This window comes from Neolamprologus multifasciatus, chromosome 20 (assembly GCF_963576455.1).
Source record: "Neolamprologus multifasciatus chromosome 20, fNeoMul1.2, whole genome shotgun sequence".
In the NCBI taxonomy this organism is placed as follows: Eukaryota; Metazoa; Chordata; class Actinopteri; order Cichliformes; family Cichlidae; genus Neolamprologus; species Neolamprologus multifasciatus.
Window position 1 is genome coordinate 14778511 of NC_140458.1, and position 14494 is coordinate 14793004.

The following is a 14494-nucleotide window of genomic DNA, read 5'->3' on the forward strand; positions in this document are numbered from 1 at the left end:
GTTGCACATCCAAAAAGATCAGCCTCTACAACCCTATATCTATACGGTTAAGCAGCTCCAGACGTTTTCCGGTACCATGCATTCTCACCTTCAGCCAGGCAGGTGTTAAGCCTAGAGTGATCTAATGGAAATCCGGTCATAGTAAGGATGGACTGGGATCATCCCGGAGTGACCGGGAAAGAGGTGTGACTCAAACACACTGCTGTTGATATCCTTTACCTTAAATACCCTGGCTGGGTTTCAACTTCACCTTAAATGCCTTGCAACCTGTAACAGAGGTAGAGTTTTAAAAAAAGGGTGAGAAGATCCATGTGACCATCTCTCTGTTGTCTCTTTCCTGTGTCTTCCTCCTTCACACTCCAAGATGTATGTGTGTGTGTGTGTGTGTGTGTGTGTGTGTGTGTGTGTGTGTGTGTGTGTGTGTGTGTGTGTGTGTATGTGAATGTAGTTTCTGGGCTATTTTTCTCTCTAGGCCCCTAAGCCTGCTATGTCTCCCATGGTAACTCCCTGACTGACGACCCGGGGCTTAGCCTAAATTCTCCCTCTATTAAAAGCTGTGAAATGCAAATAATGAAACATCTCATTACCACTGTCGGAGAACCCAAAATGAAAGGAGGGGGGGAGGGAGTGGGAGGGAGAAGCGCAAGGCTTGGGGGGTTGGGGGGGTGGAGGCAGCAGCCATGGACTGTAATACAACGAAAGAGGGCTATACCGGAGGGAGGAAAGGTGAGAGGACAGAGAGAAACAAGCAAGAGCTGGAAATAAAGGAAGCAAGGAAGCAACAAAAAGGAAAGGGAGGATATGAAGCGCGTGAAAGGATGAGAGCAGATCTCCAGACAGTGCATTGTTTCTTCCATACACGCCGTCATCAACAGAAAGGGGACTGGGACTAGCCAGACACAGGGAGCACCCTGATAAATAAATTGCTGCAAATGAGCAGGTATTATTCAAATATCTAACAGCCAGTGCTAGAATCTTCCACAATCACCTGCAATGCATGTGCAGGTAAAGACGGGAAAAGGCTACTGGTTTGTGAAAAACGTTTGCGGTGTACGTGGAAGTGAAATCACCAACAGGAAGTGTTCGTTTATGGTTTTTTAGGTGGGTGGAGACAAGTGGTGTAAGTGTGGCATTAGAGATGGGGGTGGAGTGGTGGGGGAAGGTCACTTGTGAGAATGATCACATCACCTTATGTGGTCTGTTGGTGTGAAACCCAAGTTTCATTACTGGAATAGTTCAGAGACTCATCTGCTGATTCACAAACCCCTGATAGTCTGAGGAAATTTATGGGACGTGCAGGTTTTAACGTTTGGCATTGTCTAATAGCAGGATTAGTCCAAGGCTTCTTGAAATCTTTATTTAAGAAAAAGAGTATTCTGATGGATCACAAATGCATCATGTCTTTTACCTTCCTCATGAGGGAGAGTAGTAGATTATCTGGACTGCTGGGACAGATGAATTCTCCCTCTTTCTTTATAAACACCAAGGTTATTTCTGTATTTTCAGTCCTATTGAAAAAAATAACATTAGGAACACAAGCTGAAGCAAAAAAAAAGAAAAAGAAAATTATGCAGACGAAAACTTGAAGACAGCTTTTGCTAACAGACTTTCAAGTTAAACTTTGACCAACTGTACTGCATAACTGCATAAATATGTGGATGCCAGATCACAACACATGTAACATTAAAAGTTCTTAGTGAACACCTCAGTCTCCGCTTTACTGAAATGGCTTTCCCACATGATTTTGGAAACGAGCTGCAGGGACTTCCATTTGGTAAAAGAGAATTTGTAAGGTCAATTACTGGTGATGCGAGAAATTTCACTTTTTTGTGAGGGGGGCATTGTTAATTTTTATTTGCATAAACTATTTGCTGTGGTTCAGTCACCAACTCACTCCTGTCACTGCATCAGTATACGGTATACTGCAGTGATTATTTCCGGCATGTGTCCCTCACTCTGTCGTGACCAAGAGGTAGCCTATCTGAGGCTCTCATTCACCTACTAACTCACCAACTCCATCAGTCCTACACTTCTGGCATTTCTCAGCTCTCAGCCCCTGTTTATTCATTGTAAGCTTATCCTCTTAGTCCCAGGTTTAGTTCTTAGCCAATCATATGCTAGCTTACAGCATGCCCTTACATGCATCATTGGCTGTCATTGGCCATAGGTGGTGAGTGAAGCTGATTTGATTTTATGTTTGACAGAGAAGTGGAAGAAAAACAACAAGTTGCTTGTGCAGTAAGATGAATGTAGTGAATGTATAATTCTTTTTGGAGATTTGTTCCCTGCAAACAAATGATTTGCGACCATCACGACACTACCACTCCCTGTTGAGGGTTAAGCTCATCCCAAAAGACCCCTGATTACTTTGAATTTAGGGCTCTGTTAGTGTTGGGTGCTTTTTTTGAGACTTGATATTTGTTGTTTACGCTTTTGTCTCTTTATTCTGCCGATCTAGCTGCCTGCCTCTAGGTACATACCAAACTTGTAAAATGCAACTGCTGAATAGCTGCGCAGTGTCTCCTTTTTGTTGTGTCGAGCTGCAGTTGTACACAGACACTGACAGATTGAAAGCGAGATTCTGAACGGCAAATCTAGTGCAGCGGAGACCTGGCATTGTATAGTTGATGTTAAGTACTGCAGAACAAAGAACCGGTGTGAAAGTCTCTGTTCTCATGTCAGACAAGCATGCGAGCTAACAGAAGCAACAACCGTCGCACGTTACTGGTTGGAGATATTGATCATTTAATAACATATAAGGTTGTTTAGTTAAAGTGTACAAAGATTCCTAACATCTTATAGCTTCCGCTTGGACCCCCAAAGCTTGCTGGTTTTGTCCAGTTTAAAACCAAACAAATATCTGAGAGGAGATTTTGCTTTGATTACAACAAGCAAGTGCATATGGGTGTAGGGGTTCCCTGCACACACACACAAACACACACACACCACATTTACGCCTTTGTGAATATATTGGCAGTCACCAGTTTTGAACTGACAGCACCCAGTTGGAAACATTTAACATATCATCCAACCTAGACTCTGCGCAGGGAGTTAAGTACTGTACTTCCACATCAAACATAGAAAAAGAATAACAAAAGTGGTGCTGGGTGCCGTAGCATTAACCCTTTCTAGGGCACTCGGTGAAATACTTTAAACTTCAAAAATCCAACTATAGAGAGTTATTGAATGATATTATTATTGGACTTTATTTAACTTTTGTGACTTGTTCATTTCAGTGATATGTTGCACATCAAGTTCCCATATATATATGTTTCCTTAGGTTAAGCTTGGCCAAAACCCGACATAAAAAAAGCAAGAGATTCTGCTGTTTGACATCTACCCATTAATGAGTTGGACTGCAGCAGGTACTAAAAAACAAAACTACAGTAGGTTGCTCACTGGGTTGAGCAGGTAAAATATGTGCTGCAGAGGCCAAGATTTGATTCTACCCCGATTTGCTGCGTATCTTCACCCCGCTTAAACTTTCCACTCTCAAACCATCCTGTCACAATAAAGCCCAAACGAAATAAAATTACAAAAATGATGACTCAAGTTGTTTAAAAGGCATAATTTTCATTTATTGTACTGGTCTCCCCTGGGCTTGGTTTTATATCCCCTCGTCTCGTCTTCTCTAGTTTCTCTTATTTTGGCAAATCTCAGTTCTGTTTTCAAAAGCACCAAATGGCTTTGTGGCCAGAGCGATGATGACAATATAAGGCTACGGACTGGCTCAGAACTCACATTTAACACTTACTCTGATCTCTCTCTCTCTCTTTCTCTCCATGCCAGCGAGCCACTCGTTGTGTGTGTGTGTGCAAATGTGTGTGTGTGTGTGTATGTGTGGTTGTCCAGACCCTCTCATAGGTCTTAACACAAAACCTGTCACAGCAAAAAAGCAACCTGTCACGACTCAGCTAGACACGACTGTACATGACTGCACCACAAAGAACACAAGCAGGCTGTTCCCGAGCTGTTAAAACAGTCACTGCAGCCACCAGCTCCAAAGGTCTCAGGCAAGAACACACACTAGGACACAAGCACACACATATACACACATAAAGCAAGTGAACAGTGAGGAGGAAATGAGACAAAGGGTTACCAGGAGAGGAGGAAGACAATGTAAAAAAAAAAAAAGAAAAGAAAAAAAAAATCACGTTGTATAGTAGGCCTTAAGGACTACACGTCTGAAATGTCTGACAGCTGAAAGCTAATTGTTGTTTGTTGGAGTGTGTGGTTTTTCGATGTACAGCTGAATGACTGAATGATGGTGACTCACTGCTGGTGGCCAGTCGCTATCTGGTGCCGAGGCGGGCGTCCAGAAAGTGTGTCTGTGTGTGTTAGGGTAACTTGGTGAGACTGTCGCTCTGTCAGACAGCAAACAGAGGCATCTTTCTCAAATCCACACTGGGCCACAGCTTACAATGAGCTCACGCAAAGAGGGGAGAAAAAAAAAAAAAAAAGCCACAACAGCTTAAGTGTGTACTCACAAGTTCAACAGGCATACCCTGCATCCCCCCTGAGCAAATATTACGAGACTTTACTCCCTGCTAATCTTATTCACAAACACTCTGGAGTGCACATAAAACGAAATATTTAAAAAAAAAAACACAAAAAACCCCCAAAACACATCATTGTACTGTATTAGCTTAGCACTCCACATACAATATTCACTCGTGACTAACACTCCCAAAACTAACTGTACTACTGAGCAGCTCTGGGATTTACATATAGTGAGCGAAGCGTTTATAAAAACACATTTGTATATAATAGCCCGGGGCTGTGTTGTCACTCATCAAGCTGATCAAAAAGCAGCTGCTATACAACACTGAGGAATCTTGGAGTGCTTTTGCAAATCTGTCCTTCAACGGCAGAAAAAAAAGGAGGTGAGATAAAGGGAGAGAAATCAAGGGGAGAGGAGAAGAGTATCTAAATATAGAGAGACTCGCATTTTGGAGTCAGAAAAGAGACAGTGAAGGGTAAGAAAGAGGCAGGGAGACAGGAGATGTAAGAGAACGGAAAGAGAGGAGGAGAGACAGGGAACTAATACAAAAGCAACAGAAATGGAAGGAGGTGGAAAAAAGTAGCCTTCAAGCTGCAAAAGAAGAAGGAGGGAGTATGGAAAACCATCAGTATAGACTCATTAGGTTTCTCATCTACTGCACTGCTTGGTGGACTTCTGGAGAACTAAACACATAGTGTTAAGTCCACAAGACTTAAGAGTTTAGTACATGACACAGGTATTAGTCAATGCATAGCATCGATATGGACCTCTTCAACAAAAAGGCTGCAGCTCCTCTTCTGACTAAATTCTTAGAGTAATCAGTGAAGATACAAAATCAATTACACTCTTTGTCTTCCTTGTTTCGCTGCTGTGCTGTGCATGGAGTAACTGCTCCATTTTAATGGCATACCTCCGAAAGCTTCTGGCAAAAAAAAGAAGTGGATTTAAGGTAAAGTTTCAAGTAAAGTTTCTTGTGTTGGAATGTAATTGTTTTGTTGTTGTTGTTGTTGTTTTTTTATAAAAAGGGACTTTTTAAAGGACATTTGCATTGACGGAAGAGTGGCTCAAGGCCATTATGTCCACTGTGACTGACGAAAAGTGAGGCTTGATCAGACAAACACTTCACTTCAATCCTCACTTCGGTCCTGATACCTCATTTTCTGTCACCCCCTCCCTCCTTATCTGTCTGTCTCTTCACTCAGCCAGCGTTAAGTTGAACGTGACGCTGACTGTCACCTGTTGACTGCTGCGATGGCTTGCAGGCTTTTGGAACTACTGCTTGCCCGCCCACCTCCCCGACCCCCAGACAGCAATGGAAAGAACTGTAAATTCATAAAGAGAAGAAGGCATAAGAAACACAATGAGCGAGGGAAGGACAAAAGGACCACTGTGTAAACTCTCACCATGGTGCTCACCATCGCTAAGGACAACACCCACCACGGAAACCTAATTTTGAAGAAGTCACACATTCCCACATTGTGAGCCAGTGCCAGTATCAGGTGTCTGTCCAAGCCACCAACAACCACCAATCAACTGCCACCCCCTTCATGACACACCAGCACACACACCAAAACAACCAGGAGGGGGGAGGTGAGATACAAGACAGGAGGGAGGGAGGGATGCGGGGGTGAAAAAGATAGAGTAAAAAAAGATGAGGGCACGGGGATAGAGCCAGCTACAGACAAAGGCAGACAGAATGGCAATGAGAGAAAAGAGGAAGAGTGAGGAAAAAAAATAGAGAGAGAGGTGAAAAGCTCAATGCCATCTCACTGTGCTAGAAGAGAACAAAAAGACAGCAACAATGACGCTTACATATGCATGTTTCAGTTAGTGTGTGTGTGTGTGTGCCTGTACATGTTTGAAAATGCGGTGTTGGAAAGAGTGGTGACAGGGCCGTTGGGGAAATTTGCCCCTTGCCACCGAAAAAGGGATGTGAACCTACTCACTTCTGTTCCCATGTGGATTGGCTTCACCTCTTTTGTTCATAAAGGGAACTACACTGATGCCGAAGAGCCCATGAAATGTACGGCCACTATGACAAAGGTCCACTTGTTTCGTTGATTTATGAATTTCACATGTAAACACACAAAGGACGTGGTTTTGGAACAACAAAAAAAAAGCTTTGTTAAAACCTTTCTGAAGTGAAATAACTTCCTCCAGTCCTAACAGAAAACTTACTGCAAGTTGAACGGCTTATCTTCACAGGTAATACCGCATCTGAGCTAAGTCTGTTGGTGTATTTGGCAGAAAACTGGACCCTGCAACTTTCATATTAACAGAATGTATAAATATGCGCTAGGGTCAAGGGGAAGGATAAAAATGAGAAAGGGAACAGAGAAAGGGTAAAAATGAGAAAAGGAGTAGAGGGAGGGTAAAAATGAGAAATGGAGTAGGGGAGGCCACATGAGGCACCTGGCCCACTTACAGCAGAGGAGGGGGTGGTGGAGGAGAGACGGAGGAGGAGGAGGAGAGGTGGAAGATTAAGGAGTGGGAGGGGAAAAAAAGAAAAGGAGAATTTGGAGAAGGAGGAGGAAGTGGAGGGAGAGGATGAGGAAGAAGAGGCCTGGAGAGAAAAAAGCCAGGTTGATACAGCTGGGACGGAGCAAGGGGAGGTGGGCGCGGGGATGATGGGGGGGCTAGGGCAAAGTGAAGGAACGCAGAAAGGTTAGGAGAGAAGAGGATGTGAGATGAGAAGGCAAGAAGAAAAAAATAGGAGATGAAATAATGGGAAGGGGGAGAAGGGCACAGGGGGAAGTGAGAGCAGGAGAGAAAGAGAGAAGAGGTGGAGGCTGGAGACGACGAGGTGGCCTTGTGATGTTGAGAAAGGAGGTGGTGTGCGTGCGTGCGTGAGCGCAACGAATCTGTGTGCGTGTCTCTCTTTGTGTGTGTGTGTGTGGGTGTCTGAAATTATGACGAAAAAACTAACACCTCACCCAAAGTATGAATAACCGACCACAACAGGCCAACGTAGGTTCAATCTCTTCTCCCAGCACATTCGAGCAGCCTGCCTATACCACTAATATCCCACTAATACCACCCACAGTCCTCGCTCCACCTCACATCAATGAATATTTCATGTCCTGATGGCACTTTTAAAGCAAAAACTAATTAGCAAATCCAAGTTGATCTGGCATTAGTCATATCAGGCCAATTAAAAGCCCAGTCCTACTGTACATGTTAATGGCAGCGAAGTGGAATAATTGTATGTTGAGCAGGGGAGAGAATGTTAAACAGGCCTTGTTAGCAGCACTTTAGCACTCTAGCCTGAGTCCATGGCTGGATTACAAAACTCTACAAAGCTGAATAATGTTCGTCAGAAACACGCACACACATACGGAGGCACACACACATCTTTGAAAGCGTCAAACGAAAACTCTATCCATTAATTAGAGTGTCGCCATCAATTCCATGGGGTCAGGTCTGATACTTATAGCTAAAGAAGAGAAATAGTTCCAGGGAAAATGATGGCTCTATGCTACAGTACTAATATTAAACTGAGATCCAAATATTGGCAGAAGCTTACAGGTCAGATGTTATTCAGTATTAGTGGGAGAAAACCATTCTCTGCTCCACACACTGTTTCTGCGGTCAGAGCCAGTCAACATAAGGTTGTAGAGACAGTTTTTGTGTGCTATTTGAGTACAGAAAGGTGCTGGTTTGTATTTGAGTCCTGCCAACCTTCCTTTCTGCGTGTGTGTGTTTTTTTTATGCAGGAGTTTAGATTGAGACAGACAGCACTGACACACACAGACTAAACTGTGCTGCACAAAAAAAAGCGACAGAATAACAAGGGCTAGAGCGCTTTTGGAATGAATGTCTGTTTCATCGCCACCACCACCCCTCCTCCAAGACAGTCACCCCCCTCCCCATTCTCTCTCCTTCACGTTCCCTCTTTTCCTTCCTCGCTCTGCCTCCCCTGTCTCGTTCTCTCACCTGAGCTTTGATATGGAAATCTTTCACCAGCCAGAGCCCGAGGCTAGTTGACTGTTTCTAAAGATGTATTTGCTCAAAGCCGCTCAATTTCTCATCAAATGCTCACACTATGTGTATAAAAGACAAACTCTTTCACTGGGAAAATAACAACTAACAACCATGTACTTATATGAAGCTTTCAACAGTCTGCAAACTCCAGACCTCAACAAAGAGGTTTTTCTAAGCCCAAAAACCTTCAAGTTTTTAATGGCTTATATAAATTTGACTAAGGAGATGGTGACCTTTCTGCAAAGTGGAGAGACGAGGACGCCAACTATCTTGTTGATAAAATAATTCAACTGAGCGCGCGCTCGTGCAGACTGTATTTTCACTGGTTTACCCGTTCATCCACGCCAGGTAATGATTATGCATTAAGGACAGCCTACCCAGCATATATATACATATGACACTGAGCCAAAAACAGTGACAATTGGAAATATTCAAGGGCGAGTAAAACAATTTGCAAAAGAGGCAGAAATCATTTAATCATCTAGAAAGAGGTAAGAAAGTCTGGGTAAGATAAAATATGTTTTTTGTCAACAAAAGCAAATCATGCGAACAACAACGCTAATCAGTCCCATGTCAGCTCATTACTAGAGAGTGGTGAAACAGTATCACAGGTTCATAACGCAGACGTTGTTCTTGTGTGTCATTCTTTTGAAAATTACTGTGATCAGTCCTTTTTTTTTAATAACTTGGATGCAAGACAGATTAACTCTAAAAAGCTGATTTTTTTCATACTTCCCACAGAGATATAAAAGTTTGAGTCAGAATATCCTAAAACATGGGGTAATCTGTAGCTTAACACCAAAGGCGTTAATGAAAAAAACATGAAGGGCACAGTTGCTAACTGCCTGAGACGGAGAAATATGTAGTGTAAATAAGCAAGCTTAAAGGGATAAGAAAACAGATATAATTTCTGTTTTGTCTCTTGTTTTTTTATTACCAACAGACAGAATGCTAACTGGAAGATAATATGTGTTTGTTATCTAACCGGCCTGCATTACCTGACGTGCAAAACTGCCATCATCACTTCACTTGTTGCAATTTTGTTTTGACAGCTTCCGAGCAAGTGAAAACGCACAGAATATTAAAGCAACAATTAGAAGTCCGGTGACGAAATAATGGAGAGGATCTGATCAGTTTTCACAAGCTGGCCCAAATGTGTGCATTGATGCAATTGATAACTGCTGTTAGATAATGTTGCCAATTCCAGAAAATTGCTCATGAAGCTGATAAGCATTGTGTGATGATGGCTCCCTGGGAAAAAAAGCCGTTCTGCTCCACATTCCTAAATAAAAGAAAAACACACCCTGGTGAGAGCACGCAAAGTGAAATCTGTCATCTGTTTTCTCAGGAATGTGTGATCCAAAAAGGTGTTTTGCAATATCAACAGCTCCCAAGCAAAAATTTTCAAAATTCCCTTGCATTTATTTTTAGCAGCAATCAAATTTAAATTTTCCTTCAGGACTTCAATCTTTCTTCTGAAGTGTAAAACACAAAAAAAAAAAGATTAAAAACTGTAAACGACCTTTTAATTTAAAATTCAGGGACAAAGTAACGAAAGAAAGGAACTTAACAGATTGGTATTTTCATTGACGTCCCGTGAGCGCAAACAACGCTCTGAAATATTAAGATATATGTGAGAGGTAGGGAGTAATTCTGCACATGTGTGCGGGTCTGGGGTGGGGATGGATTAAACTCACCTGTTCTCTGCTGGGGGCAGATAGAGCATGTCAAATGAGTAGAAAGGGAAGCCAGCTGTTACACACAAATACACGGACGCACACACATCCCCCACAGCATCCGTGTAACCCCATGGGGATTAGGAACACCTGTATTCATCCCTGCACAATGAGCTATAGAACCAGTTAAGCTAAAGGGCCTCGGGAGCTATTACGAAATGGGGGGATGGAACTGGTGGAGATATGGGTAGGGGCAGGTGGGGGGTTAATATGTGCCAAACTGTCTAAAAATGAAATAGTGTGAGAATTATAATATCCACGATGTAACAGGTAGGAAACAGAGTTGTCACAAAACTCCAGAGAGATGTGTTGTGTCATGTAAGACATGTACATGCCAGAGTAAGTGGTTCATTTTGCAGTGAATTAACCAAACAGGTGTTCCCATTAACAAGTAAGCTCTGAGGGGCAATCGGGTTGAGAAAACTGGCAGGGAGAGATAGAGACAGGGAGATGAATCAAGTACAAGGTTGTTAACAGGGACAAATGTGTCTTTGTGGAGCACTGATCCTTCTATCTTTTGGGAAAATGTACTGTAAATTAGATAAACTTACTGTATAGAGTATTGTCACGCTGTTTATATGAACACACGCTTGATGTTGTGAGGGTGTAGTACACTACATCCCCAGGGTCTGCGTAGCTGAAGTCGACCAACTCGCTACCACACAGTTCAGCCCACAACCTGAGCACCACCTACACAGCTACAGGCTTGCATTCATACACACACGCACACAATGAAGAGGCCATAGTGTGGAGCTTCATACCTGACCCCCACCCAAACCAAGAACCCTCTTTCTCCTTTTCTCACCCTCTATTCACACACAGCCACACCCTCACCGTTTCCCACAGATGTCCAAAATCTGCTGCGGCGTGTGGATATTATTCAGTGCAACAACCTCCGCCAGCCTCCAGCAAACACGATGGGAAACTTTGGTTTCAACCGAGAAAAAGACAGAAACGTTATGCTGATGCACTTAATCTTGTTTAATCAACTTCAAAAGGTCCATTCATGAGAGAATGCACAAGTGTAAAGTGCTTCAAATCCTGCTTTGCAGTCCCACAAGAACACGCGCAGCTAATATTTTTTCCATCTTTCGGCCGATCTCGCCTACACTCCTCCTCCACTCATCCTTGTAACTGTTGTCTTGGTCTGTATTATATTCTCCCCGTGGAACACACAGATGGAGGTGCAGACACACACACACACACACAGAAACACTGACATCCACTGTTCTCAATAATGATACTACACAACCCCACTTTAGGGAAGCAGCCCCACTGGGATGTCATGTCAGGACCCACAGACAGGATTGTGGAAGACGCTAAGGTGACAGTATGGATGGCATATTGAAATGTGTTTGAATGCCAGAACAGCTGAGGATTGTAGGCATTAAAAGAAGATAATTAGGCTTTCATCTCCTCATGAGGACTTTGCAAAATGCGCATGGCATGCATGCAAACACACAAACACACACACAGACAAGCCTACAGTAATTGAATTACTGAATAAAAGACTTTGGAGGATTTATCATATCAAGCGCCAACTCTTAACTGAGTAGTAGGAAGGACAAAGTAACCAGACAAATCCAGAGAGAGGCCTAAGACAATTTGGAAAAATGGCTTGATGGTCTCTTAATCCCAGAGATCCAGTTAGCTGATGTCAAACAGAGGTAAAGACCTAGATCTAACTGGCATTACAACACTATAAGCCAAAAGTGCACAATTTAAATCTGCAGTGTTTTTGTTTGATTTGTGTTAGCACAAAAAAGCCCAAGTATATGTCTTCTCAGCCTTCTCTCGCTGACTTTTGTAACTTGTAACTTTGCTTCTGCCTATTCTGAAAAACAGGCTTTAACTGATGTAGGTTATACATAACAAGGCGAAACAATTAAAATAATCTCATGAGGAATAAATCCCAGCGTCAGTCTAAGTTTGTCTTATGTTATATAAAAGTTTGAAATCCCCTGTGATAATGGACAGTGATTAGAGCAATGCATAGATCTCTTTGCTGAGCGCTCACCTGGCTGTGCAGGGGATGCACAACAGCCAGGGGCCCACCGCCGTTTTCTTTACAGAGCGTGAATGAAGTGGGGTTGTTCCCCTCTCACATGGTAAGCATGGTAGAAAATGGAGGAAGACGGAACTGACCGGTTTGAGAGGGCAGACACAGACAGCAGACATACACTGTACCCACAGCGCTGGAGACAGACCGAGCGGGAGAGACGCTTCAGCTTTAATAAACAGAAAACACTTGACGCCACTCTCTTTTCAACTCTCAACGCGGATCAGATGATGATCAGCTGTACCTCAACAATTACAAAAAAAGAAAAGAAGAAGAAAAAAAAATACCCAAGAGCACCATCTGCAAACAAAATCCCCCCCCCCCCCTGTCTTGTGTGGTACTCTAGGGTTGGGTGTTGACGCAGCAGAAATTTCCAGCTGGAGAAATCCCCCAAACGGAGGTTAATCGAGGGGAGAAGGAGGAGGGTTTAAGCCCTTGTCTTCCAGACTCAGAGCGCTTTCATTTTGAATCCCCTCCAGACGGCTGTACGGAGCATCACTCGTATTTTCTGGTACGGCGTGTGCGCTTGACAATCCTCCCACACCCCAATCAGTGTGGCGATATCGTGTCATGCTTTTCAAAACTTTAAAAAATTTCAGCAGGATCCGGTGGTTTCGTCAAACTCGAGGAGCTGACACGAACCCCAAGAGAAAAATGACGTATGTGTCGGCAAGTGTCACATACACCTGCCTAACCTAAAAGACGGGCTTTTTCGAAAGTCAAAAGAATAGTCAAAAGGGCACGTTTGACTAAGTGGTGCATGGTTTTTTTTATTCAAAACCAGTCGAAAATTACGCAAACTGGAAACTGCATTTTCTTCCTGCGCGCTAACAATGAAAAAAGTATTTTTTACTACCCATTTATACTAGTAATATTCATTTGGATTTGAAGCAGTTTGGTAGTATATTCAAACACATGTGGAAAAACACAGCAAAGTGGACAGGAATAGATTTTTTTGGTCTATCTGTTTAATAATTCGCCGCCTAATGTGTGAAATATGGCTTTAATATGCGTATCCATTCAACAAATTACAGCTACTCCAAATATCAACAAGCGCAATAGACAGCTGGCTGTCACGTATGGAACAGGTAGGCGTACTTTCAGACTGTTGCCTGCTCACTCGGTCGGGTATATCGCTGTCAAAATGCACTCTGCGTGGCTAACATGATGCCGACGGACTGGACTAAAAAGCACTGAGAGAGAGAAAAAAAACAGAAAGAAAGAAAAAACAGACAGACAGGCCTTCATACAGTAGCTTTTCCGATGGCCAACTACTATAGCGCCACGATTTGTGAAGAGTTGCATTGTGTCATGTCTCCAACCTGTGCGCCCACCAACTATCAGCTGTAGACGCGATGGCTCCGTGAGGCAGAAAACTAATTGTTGGTAAGATAGAGCCTGAAGCCATGGAAATATTGCGATATCCGCCGCGTCTCAATGAAATCTTAAACCTGTTACCAAAGGGAGAGAGGCTGAACGCTGTATTTTTTAAAGGGCTACTAGTAATATAAGGAAGTCAGACATACCTGTTACCCCATGGGGTCTGGGGTGGACGTGGTGTCGGTCCTTCGGAGTCCAATCTGGTGTGACAGCCTAAGAGAAGAAAGGAGGGGATGTCCAAAGCACTAGGTACTCTCCTTCCTCTCCTCTGTATGCTCTCTGTAAGTCTTATTCCCCGTTTTCTCCAACTCCCCGCTCCTCTTCCTCCACCAGCCCCTTTTTCTTTCTCTCTTTCCCTCCCCTGCTTTTCCGTGTCTTGGTATCAGGAGCCTCCCCCTCCTCCTCCTCTTCTGTGCGTGTCTATCTCTCTCCCTCTCTCTCGCTCTCTCTCCCCTTCTCTCTCAGTTCTAACCCTACGCTCTCTCTCTCTCTCTCTCTCCGTGTCCCCGTATCTCCTCTCGCTGTCTCTCTGGACAGTCAGGAAATGAGACAGCGTGAATGCACTATGTGTAGCCTATATCCATTTAATGTAAAATGATTCCGAAACGGCCATAATAATAATAATAATAATAATAATAATAATAATAATAATAATAATAATAATAATATGCGTTATGATGTAAGCAGTGGGGCTGTGATGAGCCCCCGTGGGTCTTCTAGCTTGTGCGTCTGTTGCCATAGGGCTCAGTAGTGACCGGGGGATTATTGTAACTTACCCCCTCTTGTGGCAACAACAAGAAAACACCGATCAGTCAAGATTTAAAAAACAAAAAAAAC

At 43.3% G+C, this 14494-nt stretch overlaps 1 protein-coding gene across 1 annotated transcript in view; it reads right to left on the minus strand.

Annotated features, from left to right (window-relative positions):
- The window catches only part of zbtb46 (zinc finger and BTB domain containing 46), a 63340-nt gene extending 49543 nt beyond the window's left edge, over nucleotides 1–13797 (minus strand). The window contains exon 1 of the mRNA XM_085147180.1: nucleotides 1409–13797. The gene's annotated coding sequence lies outside the window, so the exon portion shown is untranslated. The remainder of the gene's footprint in view (nucleotides 1–1408) is intronic.
- Nucleotides 13798–14494: the final 697 nt, after the last annotated feature.